We start from the raw sequence: 26778 nt of genomic DNA, 5'->3' as shown, positions 1-26778 counted from the left end.
GAAATAATACTGTACCCGAACATTCCTCATATTATCATCAAGAACTATCGTGATACCCATGTACCAAAATATTTTGTGTCAGTATTTCTTCCCACTTGCTGCAACCAAGTCATGTTGTGGCAGAGTTAATTTGACAGCACAAAGTAAACTATCCTTTCTGCTTTATAAATTTTATTCATTGTCTCAGTCCCAATACAAATCCCAAAGCAAACTCTAAATTTGTTGCAATCGTACACTGAAGGGTAGCCCGGGCCCTTGCAGCAGAGATGAAAACACTAAATTTACGTACAAGAGTTGAAGAGCTCAAAGTCTTTCAAAGCCGTCAGATTTCACGTTGGTTTTCTAAACTCCTCGAACCCCACAGACTATTTAGCATCTCTGTACAAATTTGGCCAACGTGTTTGCTAGAAACGTGTGTTGGTAGCATGCTTTCCAGATGCCATTTATGAGTAGAGAAGACTAACACATAAAACCAATAAAAAGGAATATAAGTTTATTTTAATCTCCGCTTTCAAATTTGTGTGCAGTCAGCAATAAAAGGTAACTTGGAGACTGCCATGTATGCAAGTAGGTGTGAAGAGTCATACTGAGCAGGAGATCCAACACACCTTAGAGCAAAGCTCTTCTCTGCCCAAAATGACTACAGACACGGGCAGGGACTGTCACACTATAAAGACAGCGTGAGATACGGGGAGTTTTGAGAAGCTAAGCTAAGCCAAAAAGCTTAAAAGGTAGAATTTTTATTTTTTTTTTAAGTTTCCCACTGTTACAGAGTAGCACTTTTAAAAAAACTTAATCCATGAAGCTTTTTGGAACAACAGCAAGATAATTTAACACATTATGCTACTCTGGAGTTGAGGTCACACATATTGCCATCATGTTTTGCATGAATTTTGAATATCCTTAGCATTATGTTATTTGACATTCATGGAATGATCTCAGGTTAAGCCAAAAGGCAGTACAGCATCAGGTTGTGTTTTAGTAACTGCAGTGCTGCAAGCTTAGCAAGGAACTCGGGATTTCAGGTATTTTGTATTACTGCAAAGACATTATAAATACATTTACATACAGTAATTTATGCCAATGGAAAAGTTATTAAGTGATTTCCAGGCATAGCACTTCAGCACAATTATCAACTTTGAAACCTATCATTTTTTTTCCTTTCTATTTTTCTTTATAGCTGGCACCAGCACAAGAAGTTCAGGCATACGATTGTTTTCAGTTTGCACGCATTTAAAACCACTGTTGATTTCCTGGGACAGCTGATTTAGAATTGCCGTGTTCCCTTTAATTGGGTAAGATTTACAAGAGGGCCATAAAGATTTCTTGTACTATCACCTGTTTGATTTTCAGCACCCCAGAGCAAGGCTCATTTTCTCTTTCCACTGTATAGTAAAGTGACTTTCTCTTTGTCTCTCTAATCACTGAATAGTGTAACAGGACTTCCTAGAGGCAGCGTGCCCCCCCTCCCCTCCATCCCACATACACCACACAGAATCCCAGAATCAATGAGGTTGGAAGAGCCCTCTGGGATCATCGAGTCCAACCATTGCCCTGACACCACCATGGCAACTAGACCATGGCACTAAGTGCCATGTCCAGGCTTTTCTTAAACACCTCCAGAGATGGTGACTCCACCACCTCCCTGAGCAGCCCCTTCCAATGGCTAATGACCCTTGCTGAGAAGAAATGCTTCCTAATGTCCAACCTGAACCTCCCCTGGTGAAGCTTGAGGCTGTGTCCTCTTCTCCTATTGCTAGCTGCTTGCATATCCGTGCAACCTCAGATGCCTGATGCTCTTTAGCAAGGGCTTTTTTTGTTTTCTAATTACCAACTCATACATGCTCTGAATTGCCTTTTGTTTTATTAAGTAGTTATTATATTTTTGGATTTAATAAAGTGCCAGGGATACAACATTACTCTGGGTGTAGCTTTTGTTTTTCAGAAGGGACAAAAAGCAACAGGCATCTGATTTATCGTTGTTATCTTTTGGTTTGAACAGTGATGCTAAACATATTCTTCCATAGGTTTTTTTTTTGTACAAAAAGCGATTCTGCTGTTCAGGTGGATGCTAACAGTTACCAGATAGCTCTCTGGAACATTACTTTTATATCAACAGAAACATGTTAAGCGTAAATAGTTTACAAAGTGAAAAAGTAGGACGAAATTATGAAAGCAACAAGAACTTACAGGACATGATGCGAAGGTGAAATATCTTTTAAGTGCCTACATAATGTATCAAGACTTCTCTATGCTCCTTAGTAAGGGCTTGTTCCACCTCCTCCCACCCTCCCCACTGCCAGCCCCATCTCCCTCAGCATAGGAAACAATTCTTCAAACTGTGCAAAACGAGCTGCAAGTCTGTTACTTCTGACTTAAGTCATCAGTAATTACCTTGCTTTAGCGCCACATATATTATGCAAAACTCACCATGTGCTGTTACTCCTGGGCAGGTATCACTCCCAGTCCTGCAGCCCAAGTGTGATGCTTTCTCCTGCCACTCCAATCATCCCACACACGACCTATGGATTCCCAACGGTTGAGGTACCCTACCTTTACAGGGTGAAGTTATCAGCTATTAAGCTTCTTTCTGGAAGCTTCTTTGGAACACTGCAAAAACTGGTATTTATTAAACACCTAACGAGTGCAAGTTTTCCCAAACAAACTAATTTACTCCGATTTATCTCATCCTGGATACACACTGGTAACTTGTACAATGGAAACGTGCAGATTCTGTCCAAAGCCTTAGCACCACCTGGGACTTGAAGCATTGACAACCACTGCCCATGCCATGCAAGCGTCCATCACAAAAGCACTAGCTGTTGATGTCCTACCATCAAATGCTACACTTACCACCACACTAGTGAAGCGTTCAAACTCCTTCACACAGAATGGAAACCTGGTGAATCATCAGTTGGGTTTTTTTTTTGCCACCAATACAGATCAGAGTAAATCAACAGACATGCAGGAAAGCTCTCCTCCTGCATCCCAAATCTCTAAAGCCATTTTTGGACTTGTACGCATGAACCACTGAAACGACGACAGATGAAGAGGCAGTTTGGTTCCTGAAAAGGACTGGCCAAAGGCCTTAAATCTTGTACTCCTGCCAAAATACAACCAAAGATATCATATTGGAAATCTATCGAAAGCTGAGTGTTAAAAAATTAAATCAACCTAATGAGGTAGACAGCTAGCCCTACCATTCTTTATGAAGTAGTTAGGAAATGTCAAAGGGAAAAGCATAGAGGCTCTAGAGATCAGCAACATTTGCATTTGAAACTACACCAAGATCATGTATTTGAGGGCGAGGTCAGTAAAAATTAGACAAAATGCAAGTTCTTCTAGTGTTCAAAGACGGCCTTGAAGGTGTAGCACGTTTTTAGCTATTTTAGCATATTTTCTCTAGAAGTACAGATTAGGTTTGTTTTTATTGTACACTCTTGCTTCCAACTTTTGAAACTATTAAGTCAGCATTCTCTGCTTTGGGCTTTTCTGTACTTTTACTGTCAAGCCTTGAACTGCAGTGGACAAGGACAAGCTCAGGGTATGTGTCTCCATAGGGGTGACTGGGCAGGAGGAAGCAGTGCATGAAGAGGGGGAGGTTCAGGTTGGACATTAGGAAGAATTTCTTCTCAGCAAGGGTCATTAGCCATTGGAAGGGGCTGCCCAGGGAGGTGGTGGAGTCACCATCTCTGGAGGGGTTTAAGAAAAGCCTGGACATGGCACTTAGTGCCATGGTCTAGTTGACAGGGTGGTGTCAGGGCAACGGTTGTACTCGATGATCCCAGAGGGCTCTTCCAACCTGGTTGATTCTGTGAAAAAGAGGTAAGTGGAACCCACCTGAAAACACATGCTGTAAGTACCTAGGGGCAAAGGACTGGGCAGTCTGTAAAGATCTCATGTGGGCAACTACACGGTCGGACACCAACTTCTGGAGAGCTTCAGCAGACACAGAGAAGGGAACTCTGAAGAGCACATGACAAATGCATACCACATAGATTTGGGCAAATCTGGATGTGTCAGAGGTTACCTCACCACTTACATTTGTTGGGCAAGCCCTGAATCTAGTAATTTATTGAACTTAAATCACCAAGTCACAGAAGTTATGGAAAAACCTACTAAAAAAAAAAAAATCCATGCTTATTTTCTCTAGAAAATCTTCACAAGAGAACCTCATTAGAAACACCTGCAATACACCTCCAAAATCTTTATTTTTTACCTTTTATTAGAGCAAAAGAATGAAGGAAAGGAACGGCAGAGATGGGTTCAGCATTCAGACAGCATTCCTTAATACTGCCAATGAACAGTTTTTATCCAGGACAAAATACTAGATGAGTTCAAGGACAGATAAGAAAAAATTTAACTGATATGGAATCTCTACCCTAGAGCTCATACTGCAAAACATGCTGCAAAAATACCTAAATGTGTCAAATCCAGAAGCAGGGCCAGGTATCTCAAACGAGATGCCTATCCAAAACACAGCAACGAAACACTTCTATCAGCACAGCACCGTACTTTGGGAACATAACTGAAACGCTTTTTCAGTTCTGCCATCAATTTCCACGAAGCCAGGACCTAATTCAGACTTTAGTAATTGCGTATGAACACTGACCGTATCCTCAAATCTGCCTGCTTTAAAACCACATTTTAATCGTCACTAAACCACCACACTTAGTTCAATGCGAAAACATATAGTTCAAGCCTAGATTCATGTTTTATAAATTTTTGTTTCTACCTAAACAAATAATTTACTGTTGTGTCAAGTCCAGTAGATATTTTGTATGGTGTTTTTTTTTTCCTCCCTTTCAGTGAATACATCCCACAGAATCCCAGCCTGGCTGGGGCTGGACGGGACCTCTGGAGATCACCCAGTCCAACCCCTGCCAAAGCAGGGTCACCCAGAGCACGTTGCACAGGGTCGCGTCCAGGTGGGTTTGAATATCTCCAGAGAAGGAGACTCCCCCCCTCCCTGGGCAGCCTGTGCCAGGGCTCTGCCACCCTCACAGTAAAGAAGTTCCTCCTCATGTTCAGACGGAACTTCCCATGTTTCAGCTTGTGCCCATTGCCCCTTGTCCTGTCACTGGGCACCACTGAGAAGAGTCTGGCCCCATCCCCTTGACACCCACCCCTAAGGTATTTGTAAGTGTTGATAAGATCCCCTCTCAGTCTTCTCTTCTCCAGCTGAACAGACCCAGCTCCCTCAGCCTCTCCTCATAGGAGAGATGCTCCAGCCCTCTGACCATCTCCGTACCCCTCCGCTGCACTCTCTCCAGTAGTTCGTTATCTTTTTCTCCCATTATTGTAAAAATTATATGAACTTGAATCTAAGCTAAAACCTACTCTGAGGAACACAGCCCTGCTACTCCAACACATCAGGAAGAACCTATAGTCCCCTACAACCTCTCCTTGCCTCCCTTCCCTTCAGCCCACTTGCCCTCAATGCCACTGAGTTTAGTTCCCAGGCTGAGGGGCTAAACTGGTTTTAGCTTCTTATATACTCAGTTCTGGATTTAGGAATTGACCACGGAGGAGGAAGTCAGACCTTTCTTTCCTTCCAGTCACAAATGTAATCCCCCTGACCCGATCCCAAAAGTCACTTACAGCTTTAGCTGCTCCTCCAGAAGAGCTCAGTAACGGGAAAGGACGGACCGTGGGGGTGACAGAGCACCGAGGGATTCTGCCTGAGTCTGTACCTGGAGTGGAGGCTCTAAACATACAGCAATGCAATTTTTCCCTATCAAAGACTTTTGTGTTTAACCATATATTTGGGGCAGCAAGAGCCTTAATAAATGTTTTAGCCTATTTCTTACTATTACAGGTAATTAAATATGGAAACATTTTCTAGGTGAAATGGTGAGCTCACTATCACTTCCAGGCTTCGAAACAAGATCAGGCAGCTTTCGAAAAGGCGAGCTTTAATCCAGGATCTGTGAGAAGTTATAGTCTGCATGCTGAAGGAAGGCAGAAAACAGTCACTGTTGTCTCTTCTGGCCTCTGGGTTTTTAAATTCCCTTACATGCCCAGGAAAATAAACTGCCTTGGGCAGGAAAGTAAAATAAGCAGAGAAGATCTAAAGATGGACAATACAACCGAAGAACCTTCAGCCTGCTTCATTTGTAATTATAAACCACAGAATCAATCAGGTTGGAAGAGCCCTCTGGGATCATCGAGTCCAACCGTTGCCCTGACACCACCATGGCAACTACACCATGGCACTAAGGGCCATGGCCAGGCTTTTCTTAAACACCTCCAGAGATGGTGACTCCACCACCTCCCTGGGCAGCCCCTTCCAATGGCTAATGACCCTTGCTGAGAAGAAATGCTTCCTAATGTCCAACCTGAACCTCCCCTGGCAAAGCTTAAGGCTTTGTCCTATCGCTTGTTGCCTGGGAGAAGAGGCCGACTCAAACCAGTGGCTCCTCCTCTCACATGAGAGAGAGGATTTCAAAACACCGTATCTTACAGCTGAATGCCAGAGTCCCACATGGTTGTCACAGCGGACATTTAACCTATTTTTCTTCAGTTAAACTGGAAATAACAAGCATTTTGGTAAAATGTACCAGTAAATCACCCTAAACCAGCAACCCATTTTGCTAACGTGAACCTAGAAAGATCTTTCTTATGTCCTAGGAGGGCAAAAAAGCCACCACTTCACAAGATCTGTCGCGCCACCAAAATGAAAGGTCAATATTCTGCTCACATGGGGAACACAAGGCTGCTTTTGTTTTTAAGACAAGGGACTAAATAAAAATAGCTGTGTTTAGGATGGTACTCCCACTATCTCAAACAAGTAGGCAAAAAGGGAATTTTTCTTGTCATTTGAAATAGCACACCTATATTTAAAGATTCAAAATGTATTTCAAATTTTAGACCATCAACAAAATGCAACTGAAGATAAATCATGAAAATCATCATTTTTAAGTACGTGCTACTTCATAATAATTTTCACTGAAAAGCGATTAGAAAGAAGTCTTTTAAGTATGAAGCAGACAATTTGGACATGGCACTTAGTGCCATGGTCTAGTTGACATGGTGGTGTCAAGGCAACAGTTGGACTCTATGATCCCAGAGGGCTCTTCCAACCTGGTTGATTCTGTGATTCTGTAATTTTAACAAGTATTAACCTGATGAAGGCATGTGCTTAAATTTCTGTTGATGTAATGGTTAAAGGCAGTTTGCTAAGATTTTTACACTTTAAATAATATTATAATCTATATTATATAAATAATATAGAATGATATTTGAGTAAAATGATCTACTGATCAGTCTTCCGTACAGACAAAATAATATACTAATATCATCTAAGGTAATGGTGAATTCATCACGTTTTTCAGCCAGCAGCAGTTATCTAACCTTCTGCAAGTCAAAGGAAATATTGTCATTAAACTTTAATCAGGTGAAGTTTTCTCACTTTCCCCAGCTGTGAAATTTCATACCAAACCCAAGCCACTCGATAACTTTACCAGGACTGCTTGAATATGAATATTTGGGGTTTGTAAGTCCATAGAGAGGTCAAAACCTGGCACGCAACTAACGATCAAGAACTCCCTTCTACTTTCTAAAAAAATTCAACACCTTTATTCTGTGTTGTTCTTAACTAATTACAGAGATGTTGTATGGGATGTAGAGTTTGGAAGACATCTCACTCTTTCCCATCTACAGAATGCAAAAGCCAAGGACTATCTGTTGAGTTTCCTTTCAGACTATGTAATCCTTTTTCTTCTCAAGAGATGAAATTGTGTAAAATCCCAACTGAAGCATATGTGCCAAGGGTATATATTTAATTCCATACTATGAGAATACAATATAAACTGAAAGCTACTCCACGAGAACTTCATTCAACACAAGCAGTATCTCCCAGTCAGAAGAGCTACATGTCAGACTATTCCAGGCTGCCATTATGTCTGCTGTCAACTGTTCATTTGCCTACAGAATCTATCCTGTGAAAATGTCACTTGCTGTCACTCAGATACTTAAACTATGCTTGAGATAAAAAAGAAAAGAAAATTAAAGAAAAAAAGAAGATATATACCTGAACCAATACAAATGTCTACACTAGAAAAATGTCTAAAACTTCCAAACAAGAATTAGTAGCATAAGCAAAACCGCTGTGTTAGAATTATCTAGGTGAGGTTAAATTATATACATTATAATGCACATAATATAAATGATACAGTTTTTGTTCTCCTGCCTTTATTGACAGCACACCGGTGGCCAGGTTTCCTTCTCCTTTTCCTGTTCCCTTTGTCAGGAGAGCAATTAAGTGCAAATTCTGTCATGGAGCTACTTTCTCATAAACTATTATCAAATTATACACGAGATTCAACAATGAACATTTCCATTTATATATCAATAGTATAAAAATAACAGCATTTCAGTTTCTAACATCTAAACAACATCTCAAAGACATTACAGTTACTTTGGAAAATTCATGCTGGGATCTATGTCCTAAATAGTTCCTGTATTAAGGACTCAAAAGACGGATGGAGATCACCGAAGAAGATGAGATATTTTAACTTTTCATGATAGCTTTCCAATGGGAAGTTTAGCTCACCTGTCCTTTTCCTAAGCTCAAGTATTTTGCCCCCATTCTCAGAATGGTACCTATGAACTTTCATACACTGAGGATAAAAGATTCCTTAAATTTCTTTTGGTCTTTGAAGTGATGTAATGTTAGTTTGGAAGACTAAGTCAAAGCCAACTGTGGCAATTACCGAACCATCTTGGTGAAAATCTTAACCTCTCGTTAATATTTTTCAGGAATGTGGTAAAAAAATAAAAATAAACATTGTTTTCAATGACAGCTCTGGAGTATCACCACAGGTTTTGAGAGGAACAGTAGCTCTTTTCTTCAGAAACTTTGTGCGAGCTTGAATTTAAAAGCATCACTGGTTTTAATTTAGAAATGTTTCACCGAACCGGGATCCTTCTAGGAGAAGAGACAAAGATGTCTGAGATTCACTGAGCTGGATCAGCAGAAACTAACTGGGGTAGGGATCTCCCTTCAGCAGAGAGATGCTGACAGAGGCCAGTTAAGAATCTGAAAAATGATGATGCCTTGTTTAAAGATAAACCAACAAAAGTAAGAATTAATTTAATTTCAAAGCTCTTATTTCTCATTGTAGGAAAGCTGTTGTGGCTACACTTCAAATATATAAATTGCAGCTCCTGGTGGTACAAGGCCAGATCAGACATGGATAAACGTCGGCGATCCAAGGTGAACGTGCCAACTTCAAACCAAGGCTGTATGCAAAGCCGTGGGAGTGCCAAGAGTTCATCCATTCCCACCGCTCCCTTCAGAGAACCAAATTCTTGCTTAACTGGAGAGGATTGCAAACAGCTCAACACAGAGTCAAGGAAAGCTCCTGCGCCCACTCCCTGCACGTTATAATGAGGACAGAAACAAGGAGAAAGGCCAACTTGGCCAGGTCTTTGCTATGGGGACCCTTGTATCTGGGATATGCACCCACTGGTCAGGATCACCAGCACCAGTTATCCAAACCAACCACTGGCTGATGAACCACAGCACAGACACCTCTGGCCCAGGTTGCCCAGAGAAGCTGTGGCTGCCCCCTCCCTGGCAGTGTTCAAGGCCAGGTTGGATGGGGCTTGGAGCAAACTGGTCTGGTGGAAGGTGTCCCTGCCCGTGGCAGGGGGTTGGAACTGGATGATCTTTAAGGTCCCTTCCAACCCAAACCATTCTATGATTCTATGTATTTTCACTTTCCTCAACCATTTCAATAGATTTTCATCTTGACAGTGGGCCTCCAAGGATGCGAATTTATAGTAAAGGGAAAATAAAACAAAATTAAATAGCAAAATGGAAAAAAAAAACCACTTCCACAATCTTTCAGGCCACCTTCACGTAAAGAAAACCAATGGTTTCTTAGGTTTTCATTAACAGCTAGATTTTAAATTTGCCACACTTGAGCTGCTTTTTAGAGCACTCTATTTTCAGAAGGAATTATGAAAACAAAAATCAAAGATCTGAATTCGGTTTGGTGTTACGACAGAAAAGAATAATTCAGTTTCTCTTAGATACTACATTCTCACTACAGTCTTCCTTTGAATATTTTGTAATTAGTAAATAATGACAGTAGCTCTTATCTGTTCTTTTAAACCCATAGCTCTTTAAGGAAAACCAAAGGTGATGTGGCTTTTATTTCAGAGAAATTTCTTGATGTATTACAGGAAAACATAAGGATGGATATTTGCAAAACTTTCTAACATCACGGACTGAAATAACAAAAAACCCTGAAACTTTCTGGAGATATCCAGGTTATTGTGATTGTATGAAGCCATCCCTTAGGCAACTAATTCAGAAGCTGTGTGCATGTATGCCTAGCTTCTTTACGAACAATTATACATTAAAAAAGATTAATTTTAACAGTTTTGCCATGCTGTTATTAATTTTAAAGAGAGATGCACTGCAGTATTAGAAATTTTTGCATTACTTAAATATTTAACTTTGAAATTTCAATTAAACCACTGAGCTTGATTAATTCGGTAACAATAAAACACTGTTGGGAATATTTACTTTTGTTCAGGGTGCCCGCTGCTCCAGTTTTTCAAAATGGAAAGCCCTTGTAGTTTCCAATATTTATTTACAGTATCTGCTTTCAGAAAAAGTTCAAACTCCAGCCTATATTTTATTTGAAAAATGCTTCAGAGGGACCAGCTGGAAAAGAAATGGGGACCACTGAAAACAAACTTCTTGCTCCGGTGAAATGTGAAAAACTTGGCAGAAGAGGTACAAAATTGTCTGCTAAGGCAGAGAATTGACCTATCAAATCTACTATATTTAAAATGTACTCTAAAATCTGGCTCTAAAATGTACCTAAAAGTAGTGATATTGTAGAGCAACATTATGGGAATATATATTTTTTTTTTTACCCAAATCCTTTAAATATTTTCTGTAGAAGTAACATTCGAATAAAGTAGGTTTCCCTTTATTAAATTTAAGAAGGTAGAATTAGTTTCTGTCTTGCATTAGAGAAAGTAACTTGGGATTTCACAACAAAACCAACCCTTTCATATCAAAAGATGAGAGAGAGACGGAGAATTGACTGTTCTCAGAAAAACATCAGGGCTTCAGAAAAGACAACTGGGCTCCTCGGTTTTAATGACAATTCAGGAAAAATTGTCCATCAATCCAGGCTGCAGGTTGCTCCAGGGAGAAAAATGATGCCACACGACACTGCTCCTTCTCTGTCTTAGCGTAACTACCATCAAAACATTAGTAAAGACCCAGTTCTAACACAAAATGTTTGGAGAAGCACTGTGTGTGCAGCGCCAAGTCATACGCTATATCCTCCAGTATAATTAAACAGCCTTATAAATTCTCCAGTTTGGATAGTGAGAGGCCCAATTTGGAGCTGCAATAAATCATGAGGCCCACAATTACGCAGTTCAAAGTTCTCAAAGACTACATGGCTTGCAGCTGGAGATGGCACTGCGACCTAAACATGTCTATCATTTCATCGCACAGTATAAAATTCTGTCTAGCTACTAGAATTTTCCATGTACTGTTTAAAAAGATAAACCACCACGAACAGATGCAAACCTCACCCATCCTCCTTAAGTCTGCATAACCATTTCCCTATTTTATTAATGCTATATTTCTCTGGTATATTTTTGCACCCTTCTATATGATTAACAAGAAAAAATACTATGAGGACTTGTAATGTTTTGTTCTGGTTTCTTTCACACGCTGAAATAAATAGTACAAATCAGTAAGTGCCATCTCAGTTTATGGATGAGGAAAATCCAGTGTTCATGCTAAAACTGCTATATGCATGTTAAAAATACCCATAAATTCCAAAGTGTCTTGTAATACACAATTCAAAGCAGAGTTTCCACGTACATACGCACTACAGTAGGACACCATTTGGCAGACGGCTGAGCTCTGCGTTACGGTCGTGTGTAACCTTTCTAGCACAGCGCAGAGGCAGACGGAGCTCCTCCGTAGCACTTCGTAGTCACGCTGAAGTAGCTACAAGGCTGTTGTACTGAAGTTGGCTCGCATCAGCTGACTCAGAGTATGGGTAGGAAGATGTGCAACCTTCAATACCCATCTGTGCAGAGTCACCCTGAGAAAAAGCGGTGGAAATATGGAGCCAGAATAGAACTGTAATTCTGGAGAGTAAGTGAAATGAGGGAAGACTGGTACTGCGTGAGAATGGATAACGAACTTGAAATTACTTGGATGAGGGAGATTGAAAACAGATATGCAGGACATGAGACGTACAAGGAACTAGGATACAGGGGAGGTTCAGGTTGGACATTAGGAAGCATTTCTTCTCAGCAAGGGTCATTAGCCATTGGAAGGGGCTGCCCAGGGAGGTGGTGGAGTCACCATCTCTGGAGCGGTTTAAGACAAGACTGGACATGGCACTTAGCGCCATGGTCTAGTTGCCATGGTGGTGTCAGGGCAATGGTTGGACTCGATGATCCCAGAGGTCTCTTCCAACCTCATTGATTCTGTGATTCTGTGAAGTGAGAATGGCTGAATGTGAAACTGAGAACCAAGAAGAATGAAATAATGACTTCAAAAAGAGAAGCCTAGGCCAACAACCCTTTCACATCCTTTGCTCTTCATGGAGGATCACCTCTCTCACTTTTCTGGCTTGAAGGCATCTTCATGGAGTGAGTACCCCAGTTCTGCAACTACTGTAAAAAGTATACAAACCTCAGCAGCCCGTCAAGAGCTGACAAGGAAAGCTCCTAGAACTGAAAATATTTCTGCAAAATAACCTGGGCTTCAGAGACTGGGTTTTGCCAGAAAGTCTTAGAGAAAACCTGTCGCTAAAAGGTACAGTAAAGCATAAAGGCATATTCTTAATTCTATCTGTAGAACAAGGTCTGAAAATTATACAGTACAGTAGATTTGGAACACACTGAACAATTAAAAATAGTAGATTGATGGCATTTAATCAGTATGCAGCTACTTAATGCAAGGATTTCATTCTATAGAGAAAAATAGTGTGTTATCATATAATTAAAGAGTGCATGATAATGTACAAGGTACAAGTGGGTGAACCAAGGTCACTAAGGTTTTGAAGTATTAGACTGCAAGCACAGTAATGCGTATTAAATACAAAAAGCCCCTGCATTTAAAAATAGATCAAATGGAATAGAAACAGTGTCTGCACATACCCATACAGCTGTGAACATTTTAGTATTGGTAGGCAAAAAGAGTGCAAAATAAAAGCTAAGCTGAGAATGAGAGCTAAATATTTTTCTGGATTTTTCTGAAGTTTATCCACAGGCAGATATTAAAACTTTAAGGAAATAACCAGTAAAACATTAACCTTACAGAAAGACTTTCCCTGTCCCAGTTTTTCACATACAAAAAAATGTTTCTTCTTAAGCGAAATGCAAACTTTGATAATTATTCCCCCAAAACATTTGGTTTTCCTTTACCAAATGTTGTAGGTCCCTGTTTTAGAACAAATAAACACATACGCAAAGGTCTATCCTTGAAGGAAACAGTAACAAAACAAACCCAAAAGTTTAACCTCAATATGGCAGAGGTATAAATAACCTCTCTCAGCTCAGTAGTGTTTAGCTTTAAAATGAAAAACGCCTTCCATTTGGGGGGTCAAAAAAAAAAAAGAAAAAGAAAAAAAGAAAAAAGAACTGCCTTAATTTCTTAATTAATTTGAGCTTTCCTCTAATAAACATTCAAAGTTCAGATTTGAGAACTAATTCATGAACTTAGCCATCCTCTTATTCAACAGCATTTTACACGCTTCATTTTGAAAAGGCTCAGATGAAGTTGCTGTATTCAGAAGTTCAAAAATGAAGCTGTACCCTCATTTTGGACCTACTAAAACAAAGAAAAGCAAATATGTAAATTTCTAGTGAATTAAAGTGCCCCATTAGGAGTTCAATTATATTCTGGAATTATGTCTTAATTGGTTTGCTCATAGATGAGCTGCACAGCTAACCAAAAATCTACTGCCATATAATCATCACTAAAATTCAGATATTGCTACACATTAAATTAACAGCAGATAATGAGTGGGAAAATTAGATCTATTTCCATAACAGAAAAAATTCTTCCTATATTGCCAAGTGTTCTATATAGTTAGTTTCAAAATCGAAAAAATAATACTCAAACAGAACTCTCCTGAATATCTAACATTTAATTTTGATCAAAAGTCCACACATTCAAAATAAATAGTACAACCAGAGTGCACATGGCATTTCTGTCTCTAATATTTAATTAAAAAGAAGTCACATTTCTAAACTTCTATAGAAATCTTAAAGAGATTGACCACTATTCTACTCTGTGTGTCGCTGGCTATTTCTTTTCCACATAACTTTTCTCTTTTTGAGTAGTAATCCTCACATGCCCAACTACTCTTCAGATTTTAACATCTAAGGTATTCCTTGTTCCCATCAGTATCACACACAGATATTGCAAATGAGCTGTAGTTGGAAAAACTTGTGAGAAAGGAAGAATAAGGAGTAACATTAAATCAAGAAAAAAACAAGCTAAGGACTCATATTCTTGTAACTAAAAGGAGGAAAAGAAACGGAGCTCCTTCCATATAGCTTATTTTTCACATGAGTAGGATAAATAAGCTTACTAAAGAAAGTTAAAACTTTGGGAAGTGTAGTCAGGCTCCTGAACTCCAGCTGCTGTTCAATTTTGTTAAGTTTTGAGGTCAAAAACTAACTTATTACTTATATACAAATGCATAATATAGATTATTTTACTTACCTTTGCTGTCTAAAGGAAACAGATTTCAAGGATCTTGTCTGTAAATGATATATTCTTCAATATTTGTGCCTCCAATGACCACCATCGTCAATAAGGATCTGAAGAAACACACCACAAAACAGTACATAAGCAGGTTAGTTGAAACTGGACTGAGGATTTTTCAAAATTTTATTTATTTATTAAGAAGGCGCAATGTAAAATTGTGTGTTTTGTACAATACATGAATTTATTAGCTGCTGTTAAAAACAAACAGACGAGCACCAGAGCCATGACATGGGAAGGCATTTATCTACTTGAGGCATACAAAAATTCCTCTGTGTTAGTGTATTTAAGCATAAATACACCAAACTTGGGAAATTCACTGTTATAATACCAAATAACAACAGCAATAATAATCCCATGAGTTAAAGATTAGAAAAGACAAAATTACAAATTAGTATTGAAGTGTGTTATACTGCAAGAACTAATAGATTACAAAAAGTTAAACCACCGCCCTGAACTTTGAAAAGCCAAATTAAAAGTAACTTTAAGACAATGTCTCTAAAAATGCAAGTTATGGTTTAAAAAAACCCCCATTATTCAACAGTATAACCATACAGTATCATTTATTAGTGCTGTTTTCATACTTCAGTACTGTAACTATGAAAAGATGAATTTAAAAAAAATTACTATGCTCATGGTAAGGTCAGAATCAAATGAACTAGTCTACGTATGAACTTCCTTTGGAACCAACTTATGCTAAAATGCCCAAGAGCTACAAGTTTTTTTTTCAGGTCTCAACTTCTTTCAGTGACAGAGAAACCACTTGTCTATTACACCACGACAAAATTTCCACAGAGTAGCTGAGGCTGCCAGGGACCTTTGGAGAACATCTGGTTCACCCCGCCTGCTCAAGCAGGGCAACCTAGAGCTGGTGGCCCACCGTGTCCAGCTGGACTCCGAACATCTCCACGGATGGAGACTCCACAGCCTCTCTGGGCAACTTGGTCCAGTGGCCAACCACCCTCGCCGTGAAAAGGTGTTTCCTGATGCCCAGAATGTCGTCACGTTCTTCGCTTTGGAGAACATTTCATGAATGAAGGAACTCCAAAGCGTAACTGTGCAACATGAGACACAATTAACGATTAGTTAAATACCTCTAATAGCAAAACCACTAAGCTTTTGCAGTTTACCTATATCAATGCAAAAAATTATTTAATCTCAGCTTTATGATAATGCTTTATCTGAATTGTCCACGTTTGTTTCTTCTGAAGTAAATCCAAACCCCCGCAACTTCTACCACCCGAGAATACACACCTTTCAAATCGACTTCTTCCACAAAAAAGCAAGTTACTGAATACTTAAATGGATACTCTCTGCTCTTTTTACTGCCTCCAAAAATTTAAAATCCTTGTAGAAAAAATAACCGTTAGCCCGGTCTCCGAAATAAAATTGCACAGGGCACCATGATTATGCTAACTCTCTTCTTCTAATGAAAAATCTGAAAAAGAAATTGGATGTATGCTGTGCCTTGATGCTTGCCAAACTGAGAGCTGATGGACTAGTATGGGGAAAAAATTCCAGATACAAAATAACACTATTAAAGTATTAAAAAGTTGCTGGGTAGGAACTGAAAGCGACTCTGCTCCAGCAGACTGCTACTGCTTTTTCAGCTATGGTTCAAGTCAGGGTTGAGGGACAGTAGAGGAATGGCAAAAAGTGTTTCAGATAATCTAAGGCTAATGAAATACCTCGAAGTGCACAGAAGTAGCCTGTGAAACAAACAGAACAACAAGTTCTGCTGATAAGCTGCTCAAAGTCACTGAGGAACCCGATCTAAGACACTGAATGTTGCTTCATTAATGTAGGCCCACGTGAACGTTAAACCACAGAATCACAGAATCAATGAGGTTGGAAGAGCCCTCTGGGATCATCGAGTCCAACCATTGCCCTGACACCACCACGGCAACTAGACCACGGCACTAAGTGCCATGGCCAGGCTTTTCTTAAACCCCTCCAGAGATGGTGACTCCACCACCTCCCTGGGCAGCCCCTTCCAATGGCTAATGACCCTTGCTGAGAAGAAATGCTTCCTAATGTCCAACCTGAACCTCCCCTGGCGAAGCTTGAGGCTGTGTCCTCTTGTCCTATCGCTAGTTGCCCGGGAGAAGAGGCAAACCCGAAACAACTACCTTTAATTCAACAGGTCTACATCTGGTGCAGCCATGACATAGGTTTCCTTTGTTAGCTATGCTGGGCTCTGGCTGGTTTACAAGCCAAACCAGTAAAGTCAGAGGATACACTGGTACGGAAGCCAAAGCAGCATCCATCAACAGCTTTGTTTAACAAGTTCAGCATGGAAGATATCAGTGGTCACAAACCAGAAAGCACACCTGACTGGGAGATCTTAAAATTGAAGTTGCAGAGAACTGGAGTAAAAAAGCTTATTTTTAAAGGCAGAAAACATAATATGGAGCAACTACAGGGAAACAAATGCAACATTTCATTGGGCCATTTTGAAGAGTTATTCTTCAAAGCGGTTCAGACCCCTGTTTTCCCTAAAAGCAACTCTGCGCACGTAACGAGGTGCGGAGGCTTTCCACCAATTGCCCTTTAAACTTAGCGTTCAGTTTTCTCAAGGAGTTGAATCATACCCAAATCTCCCCAAATTTTTTAAATGCCACTGAAAAGATGTTAATTTTTTTATGCCTGACAAGTAAATCATTCTCACTTTGCCTTTCACGTTCATAGATATTTTCTTTTTTTTTGTTGGCACTGAACTGCACAACCAAAATCCAGATATTTAAACTCTGCTCCCATTGCAGATGTTAGTTCTGAGCAGATTTAATCACCTTTCTCCCGTACATAACAACTGCAATAATCATAAGCATATCATTAATTTTGTTCTCAAAACCTCTAAGCCTTCTTGAAGGCGTTTGAGCATCACATCACAGAGAAAAAGGTTCTTCTGTGTTAAAGCACGTGTTTCAGGGGAATCTTCCAAATCCCTTGGGACCTGTTCATTTTGCTGAACAGCACCCAAGCGTTTTTGTTATTTTTTTTCTTCATATGATTTTATGACCATCATCCCAACAGCCAGAAGGAGTCACTATGATCTCATCTTCAATTAATGTGAATTTACCAATGAAATTAAAACATTTTCTTTTTAACACATTACCTTATTTACAATATCTGATTCCGGTATGTCAGTTGACACTGACAAAAAAACACAATTACAGGGCACTAAAAACAAAGGAGCAGTCATAAAGGGACTCAAACCAGACATTTTCTGTCTTAAAGAAAATCTATATTCTCTAGGGTTTTTTTTTTTCCCAATTCTCTAGCATCTTGTTTTGAATGTTGTTCCTCTAAATACCCCAGAATATGAAGAATTGGTTCTACAAGATTCTGCATCCTAGTCTGGTGCCAACCCACAAAACATATGTCTCTGCTCAAATGTAAGAATCTGTTTTGATTTTTTTTTTTCTTTTTTTTTTAAATTTCTTCCTGGACTGGGGACAAAACATTATTTAGATACAACTCAACATTTAATATCTTGCGAGATACGAAACTTTCTAAATCCCAATATATTTTTTGTTGATTTATTCCCAAACAACAACTTTGAAGAAGTCAAACCATCTGAACACATCACAATAATCATTCAAAGTAAATGCTCAAAAATCATTGGGGAAAAATAATAAATTGTTTTTAGACGTTATTTTTTATGCTCATGGGTGCTACTAAGTCTTAAAACCATCAGATTTATTTTTGACCTAAATATTTCATTGCATAACTATGCAAAAACATCGATATATTTTTCTAATGTCATTAGCTTTCCATTTGTTCCCACTGTAAATAGCTCTCGCGCTCTATTTTTGTATTATTTGGGATAAGGCAGATTTTCCGCTATTATTGACACAACAGCACAAAGTTTTGTTCAAATATTTTACAGAAATAACTCGAAGGCAGAAAATGATACAGCACAGACCACCCTGACCAGGTTTCTGAGTCTCTGGGCTGCTCCAGAGCTCTGATGGTGAAACCTCGTGAGCTGCGGTACCCGGCCGCGTCCACCCCACGCTGGGGGTTTGCTTTTAATTAGAATATCACAAACGCAAACAAAAGACACTCCAACCTCAGGAATTAAATATTTGCATTAGTTTCAGCAAATTAGCTTCTTGAAAGAGCCAACTTCTGCACAGGCAGAAAGCAAAAGTAACTTTGATGAAGTTACATGTGTTACTTTAAATTACCTGGATGAAAAACGTGCCCGAGCTTCATAGAGATGTTGAGGTATTAAAAGAAACCCGTTAGCTTGAATAGGTGCAAAATCTCACACCACAAGGGCAAACTCTTCTCTGGCTTTAGAATCCACGAGATGATTCAACTCAGTTGCAAAGGCTACCACTGGAAAAGAGTTAGAAGGAAAACCACGTTTTTCTTTTTTTGTTCCACAATAACGCAGAAAAGGCAGCCTTGATAATTTTTTAAATTAATAGTTTTAAGTGAGAAATAAATAACCAGGTCTGTCTTGTTTTTGTCAGCTGAGCAAGAACTAATGAGATCACGTGACAGATGACTCTGCTCCAATAGTGTTCCAAGAAAGAACTTCATCCTGCTTTTAACTGTTTCACATTTTATTGACACCAGAATTGATACTTTATTTTTTAATGTAGTCAAAATCCCAGTACCATCAAAAGTTCTGAGGAACAAAAGAATATTTCTGGAAGGAAAAAGCCAGCCTTCAATGTGACACAAACTACATTACAAAGAAATCCCATTTCTCTTGCAAACATGAAAATCTACATTTCTTTCATTTCTAGATTATTTATAAATACTTCTTTAGCCACTAATCTCTCTTTAAAGCTGAACAGTGTAACTCCTTCTTCTACAATTAGCAAAAGCAAAATTCTCCATGGAGATTGTCTAATGTGCAACCATCTCCTGAAGCATCACAGGACTTTAGGTTGTATATCTTAGGAAAATAAAACTATACGTGAGCCTACATGAGGGCTAGAACAAACTAAAAGAACCCTTCCCCAAAACCCCTGATCAACCTAACCACTGAGGAGGTGTTCTCCCCTCACTTAAAAATCACAGAATCAACCAGGTTGGAAGAGCCCTCTGGGATCATCAAGTCCAACCATTGCCCTGACACCACCCTGGCAACTAGACCAGGGCACTAAGTGCCATGTCCAGGCTTTTCTTAAACACCTCCAGAGATGGTGACTCCACCACCTCCCTGGGCAGCCCCTTCCAATGGCTAATGACCCTTGCTGAGAAGAAATGCTTCCTAATGTCCAACCTGAACCTCCCCTGGTGAGGCTTGAGGCTGTGTCCTCTTGTCCTAGCGCTGGCTGCCTGGGAGAAGAGGCCAACTCCCACTTCACTACAACCTCCCTTCAGGTAGGTGGAAGAACTACAACCCCTCCCCAAAACCCCTTATCAACCTAACCACTGAGGAGGTGCTCTCCCCTCACTTAAAAATAAAGCATCAATTCTTTATCTACATAGAGAAAATACATTTTTGCATTTTATATATACTTATAAATATAATACTTATATGTATGCACATATGGTTTAGACTTAAACATTGTAAAAAAAAAAACTATATATAGGCAAGTATCTGTTACAGAAACAGTGAGGGGAGTCCCCGCCATGCGTTATATTCTGCCCCGTCGCTCGCTAACAAGCGAACGCGGCATCTAGACTTTTCTTCCTTCTTCTCATTTGATACTACCTTAATAGTAGAGCGTGCTCTTAAAGCTAGAGCGCTTCACCCGAGTACAGCAGCTATGACTCACCCAACTGAGCATGCAGGAGCTTTTGCATCAGTTTATTTCACGTCTCAGCTGGTCTCTGAGTCAGGCTGCCCAACCCGTATCTGTATCACCCCCAGCCACAGGAAGATGAAGAATGTCGGGTTTAAACTCTTGGTTTATCAGAGGAATGACAAACCAGGAAACTCTGAGCGCTTCTGTGGGAACAGGAGGAGGATCGAGAGCAGACCGAAGTGAAGCCGGAGTGGGAACCAGGAGTTACTACGGACACCAATGGGAAGAGCCTTGCCTTGCTATGAGTAGCCCAGAAATTAAGACGAGATACAGGAAGCATCCCTCATTCATGGAAGTGAAACAGGGGAAAAGCAAGCCCAGTGCTGCCCCAAGAAAATTATTATCCACAGCAAACTAGGTCATAGAAGTAAGTAGGGTTTACTAAATAGATACTTTATTTGTAGTTAAGTAACCACTGCTGAAGTAATGAGATTTACTCACGTTTCACCCAACTACTCTTTTGTAGTCCGACTTACTAAATAACAGCTAAACGATCAGTTGCACATACCTCACCTTTCACTGAAGACAAGCTATCAGCAAACTCGAAGAATCTCTCAAAAAAAAGATGGTTTTGACCTTTTTAAAATCTCCATATACAAAAGAAAATACTTTGCATCTCTACAGCCATTCGTCCAAACACCTAACATAACTCAAAATATACTCGCAAACGTAATTTGTTTCCCAAGTCATGTGAAGATGATGGAGTTCTTAGTTTACTAACAAAAAAGTGTGGCAGAGTGATTTAGTGACCTCCTCAAATTGTTGGTGTGTTAGTGACAGTTGGAAACAAAACACAACGTTTCTGTCAACTGTAATCTTCTTCTTGTTGTAACACTGCAAAGGTAGTAGAAATTCTTTTGAAAATGTGAAAATGTGTAAATCACGAAAAATGAATGAAAGAATTAGGAACACTACCTAGTGTTTATTTTTGGACTGAAGAAAGAAAACAGAAAAATATTTTTATAACTCTGCAAGTATCGCCGTGCTTTAAAACACCATGTTCTTCCTCTGCTGTTTAGATGGTTCAAATAATCACCTCCGATTTGTGGCAGTTGCTATCACCCTAACAGCATTTTATAGCTCCAGGGCAGTGTGTGTCTACAACAAATCTGTAGAGAACTGATGTCATAGTAATAATTTTTCTAAACATAGAACTAAAGACTGAAGGAACTCCATTATAAAACTGTAGATACAAAGCTTGAGTTTCTGAATGGCTATTTCCTATCAATACCTGCATTTAAAACCTGCAAAGATGCTACAAGTTGGACCAAAGTTCTATTTTTGGTTGATTCTGAGAGAACTGCGTACTGACATTTACTATTATAATTATTGTTCTTGTGCTTTCAAACACTGAATACCAGAAATCATGATACTGAATCAAAAAAACTGAAAAGAGGACACAGATAAAATGCTCACATCTCTTCAGAGACTTTCTTTTAAAATGGAAAAAATGGCAGTGTTGAGACTCAATTGTTTGAAGAAATATTCTTCTCCTCCAAAATTAAATTAGAAATTTTTAGAAGCACCAAATGCTGTAAATTTAAGAACGTATGAATTTGTGATGATTACACAGCAAAAGAATAAAATGCATCTCTCTTCAGATATGTCTCTTATTTTCCGTCTTCTTTAAAAAACAGAAAAGGCAATCAAATGCAACAGAAAAAACGGTATTAATTGACTGATCTCGTGACAATTTCCATTCAACAGTATTTTTGCATTCATTTAGCTGAAGTATAATTATTCAGCTCAAACTGCAAAGTCTCATAGCATGTTTCAAATACCAACAGGCAGGATGCTGCTGCTCTGTAGAAAGCTGAGTACCAAACGAAGGACACAGGGACATCCCAGATGTCCGACAGAACCAATTATACAGGCACCCAGTAGACTAACAGTCCTTTTTTGCCTCTAGCCAGACTCTCAAAGGAGTTCAATATCCTGTTGTGCCAGATGACTTTCCCACCTGACAGAAAAAACAGAACCCAAACCACTAACCAAACCCCACAGACATGAGAGGAAGAGGCATATGGGGTCATGGCACTACAAGAAACAGGATGGGAACCGCTGCTGGACCAGAGTGGGGGTGTCTGCGTGGGTACAGAGCTTCTCCTCAGCAAGGGTCATTAGCCATTGGAAGGGGCTGCCCAGGGAGGTGGTGGAGTCACCATCTCTGGAGGGGTTTAAGAAAAGCCTGGACATGGCACTTAGTGCCATGGTCTAGTTGCCATGGTGGTGTCAGGGCAATGGTTGGACTCGATGATCCCAGAGGGCTCTTCCAACCTCATTGATTCTGTGATTCTCTGTGTCCACACTAGTTCGTGTTCTCCTGGTCATTGTAATTTACTTAACTTCTATTTATGCTCAAGCAATCAGTCTTGGTGAAATTGTAAGTAAAATTATATGGATATTTCCATGAATCTGTAAATATCTTATTCACTTTTAAGGAAAGGAACCAGAAAGAAGGTCTGGGAAAAGCATTTCTCTGAAACCTTAGAACCCTCGTTAGTAGGTTTCAGGGGTCTTTTCTGCATTTTGACTTCAACTGCCAGTAACTGCGTACAATTTCCCCGAACAAGAAACATTTGTTGTCTGTAATTTTAACATCTGTAGTTTTACAAAGGATTTCTCTTTTGATGGAACTCCCAGAAATAAATTAATTCACAAGCGCCCCCAAATCCCACAAGATTTCACAGAGGAATATTTCTTTATCTCAGCAGTTCACGCTCACCATCAGACTGAAACCTAGTAAGACTTTTTACATAAGATTAAAATGTCTTTAATGTATGTATCTGAATACGTAAGCCTGTCACCCACTTTTTCAGGCTTTACATTCACATATAACAATTACTCTACTCGCTTTCCCTTCATCCTGATGTCTGGAAAAGAGCAGGAGAGAAGGGCCACCCACCTCCTGAAACAAACACACACCGAGCTGCTGCTAGGGGATACCGAAGAGGAGGCACCGCGGGTTCTGACAATGGGAAAAAACAAACATGAAAGGTAAGGAAAAGCAGATGAAAGCTGGGGACATGCCCTAAATACCAACGTGTCTCATTGTCTGAGTGCTGCTTTGAAAGAGACCCCTAGAACACAGGAAAGCTTTTTCTAAAGACAAAGAAGAGTCATCAAAAGCATGAATTAAACAGGAAAGAACAGAAGAAAACAATTTGCTAATTGGTCAGGTAAGCCGGTATACGCTTTGCTTCTAAGGATACAGAAAAAAGTTGGAAAGTGATCTTTTTAATCCTGCTGTTTACTTTAATTAAGGGAAACGGTACTCATTCTACAAGTAACATCCACAGAATGTTTAAGTATGGGTCAAATTTACTCTTTTTTTCTTCTCCATTAACACAAGATTTGTAGCACTGCCATAATTACCATGCTTTTAAAACAAGACCATACACAAGTATAAAATTCTGATTGATTACTATCAGGAACAATGAATATCATCTTCCAAAACATCATTTCTTTTTTTTTTGCCAAACTTAGATCAGCTGCTATTTAGCTGATGATTTAGGAGCATCCACAAAAGGCATCAGGAGCAATTTAGTTACACGGGTCTAATTTAATAAAAAATAGCTTGTGAAATGATTGTATTAGCAACAGAACGGAATTTCTCTCCCTTTTCAGCTATGTGCACACTACATACAGATCAGTCCCATGCAACCTGCAAATCAGCCCAAGAAACTTCAGAATACTCCTCAAATATAATAATATAATTTTTTTTTAATAGTAAATTTATTTGAAGTTATGCCTGTATTCCTCCCTCGGTTAAATAAACTATAAAATCCTATTTCCTCACAGTTCACTGTGCTGCCCCTCTTGAAAAGCAGACTTTTTAGACACATTGAAAAAGGAAATGCGTTAGTAGATTTTTGCCTTTTTATTTTTTTTTTTTTTTAATAAGGAAAATTCTAATTCTGGATGGACTTTTTAATTTTTTTTTTTTTTTACCTAATTTCCCCTCCAATATATTTGGCTGCAGATGAACAACATTGTTTCTGTGTGTCAAATCTACCACGCCACTCAATCAGCTTAGTTCAATTGTAATTTTGCGCTATTAACAAAGTGGACTTGGGCACCAGGGAGGGAGCACTTGTTTCTGCACGGCTCAAATCCTGTATCCAACTCAGTGATACCAAACTTCTCCAGGCTACTCGTGCTTTCTGGAGCTTGGGAGGCCAGCCTGACTCCCACTGCCAGACATCCCCATTTAAGAGACGTTCAGTTAAGAGCTCAGCACTCTTTATTGATGGTGGTGGAGTCACCATCTCTGGAGGTGTTTAAGAAAAGACTGGACATGGCACTTAGTGCCATGGTCTAGTTGCCATGGTGGTGTCAGGGCAATGGTTGGACTCGATGATCCTGGGGAGCTCTTTCAACCTGATTGATTCTGTGATTCTTCTGCAGAGAAAAGATCATCTGCTGTTACAGGACTTGGTGATGGAGGTAACTTCTGAATGGCCCTTCCAGCTCTGAAGACGCATCTAACGCAGCTTTAAAAATTCTGGCTTTAGCCTGCCATTCCCTCCGTTATTTCTGCCTTTATCAGTTTTGTCTCCGTCATTACTCTTCCCGACTTATCTTTACTAAAAAGAAAATCTTTCAGGGAAACTGCCCGATTCCTCCCAGGGGTTTGAGAGGCACCTCTCTGCGTCAGCAGCACCACTATCACACGGTGACATCTCCACAACAGGCGCGCGGACAATTAGTCAGAGGCAGATAAAAGCAGTATTTGCTTCCTCCCTCGGTTGAAATGAGGTTTGGAAATTTTTGTGAAGAAAATGACCTTGTTAATTTTTTAAGACATCTCCCAGGAGAACCATAATCATCACCTCCCTGCTTCACAGTCGTCAGGAGGAATTACAAGGATTGTGTTGCTTAACTTCCTGAGTATCCAGACGTATCAGGTATGCAGTTCATCTCCTCACAGTCTAACAGCAGAAACGGCGTTGGTAGTAAATGCTGTTTTATGGAAGTAATTGATAAGACAGGTCACTCTATGAAAGGGAAAGATGGAGAGTCTGCATTTCCGTAAGACCCTCCCGGGGCAGCAAGGAGGCATTTGAGCCCAAGGAAAAGTTGTGTTTTAAATCTTAAGGAGAGATTTAACTATTTTTGTTACATCAGACAGAATATCACCCAACATCTCTTCTTTAAATACGGAGAAAATACCCAAGAGGTCGGGAGCCAGGCTAGTCTCCAGTTTCACCCCGGCGACACTTCATTACCAGGTTGGAAGTGACGACTGTCAGACTTCAGAGTTCAGCTGGGACGCTGCTCAAACTCAGACAAGTGCAGAAAGTAAAGGGAAAAAACCCAAATCTACTGTTACATTATTGAAAACAAGGTGATGTTGAGAGCTATAGTAATTTCAAACAATTTTAGAAACAACTTTCATCCTCAGCGACAGCACCTAGAAGTTTCTTAGAAGCACTGCATATTTTAACAGATTTCTTAATCAGTTTCTAATGGTTATTTGGGATATGTAGAAGACTGCAAATATATATGTGGGAAAAGAAAAATCCAAGGGCTCTTCTGCATGTATATCTTCTCTAGTACCAAGTCTGTTACAGAATCACTGCTCGGTCCTTGGCTGCATGTTTCCCACCTGGCCCTTATAGGACTTCAACTGCCCCAATGTGCCGAGACAAATATGTGCAGAGTCACACTGAAAACCACAGCACTGAAATTATTTGGCCTTACAGCAAACAAATAAATAAAACAAACAAAAAGCCCCAAAGAAACAAAAATTTAACCTATCGGAGGAAATTCTGCACAACCCAGCTAACCACCTTCCCTCCGTCCCAATAAAAATACTTTAAAAAATTGGTTTATCTGCATCATTTCACCAGCCCACAGATACACCACCACAAGCACTTTCACTGGTGCAAGTCAAAAAGGGGAGAAAACCTTCATGTGGAGAAGGAATGAATGGCCAAGAGGAAGGGAGTAGAAATTTCTCCAACCAGCTCGGCTGCTGGAGGGAACTGCAGAACCATCCTTTTCCTGGCACTGCTGCTAATGCCCGTTCAAATCGCCAGTTTAAACCACCAAAGCAATTTTGATCTGCAAGAATTTTAGGATACTGGAGATAATACTAGAAGTTTTTTTTAAGGAAAGACATCAAAAGCTTTCAAAAGCTTAGCTAACAGTATCCATGTCAAAATGATGATATTGTTAAATCATGTCATCTAGTTAACCCATTTCAAAGTTTAAATTCAGGATTTTGCTTTATTT

At 39.6% G+C, this 26778-nt stretch overlaps 1 protein-coding gene across 9 annotated transcripts in view; it reads right to left on the bottom strand.

Annotated features, from left to right (window-relative positions):
- MBD5 (methyl-CpG binding domain protein 5) overlaps positions 1-26778 on the bottom strand; it is a 146845-nt gene that overhangs the window by 79013 nt on the left and 41054 nt on the right. For 8 of the 9 annotated variants that reach the window (XM_068408305.1, XM_068408306.1, XM_068408307.1 and 5 more), the window contains exon 2: positions 14729-14826. The gene's annotated coding sequence lies outside the window, so the exon portion shown is untranslated. Of the gene's footprint in view, positions 1-14728; positions 14827-18960; positions 19115-26778 lie in introns of all 9 variants that reach the window. The other variant, XM_068408298.1, reaches the window with a different exon arrangement.

Source organism: Nyctibius grandis, chromosome 9 (assembly GCF_013368605.1).
Source record: "Nyctibius grandis isolate bNycGra1 chromosome 9, bNycGra1.pri, whole genome shotgun sequence".
NCBI classification, from domain to species: Eukaryota; Metazoa; Chordata; class Aves; order Nyctibiiformes; family Nyctibiidae; genus Nyctibius; species Nyctibius grandis.
Note: the sequence above shows the minus strand (reverse complement) of the source record. Positions and strands in the feature narration are given on the sequence as shown.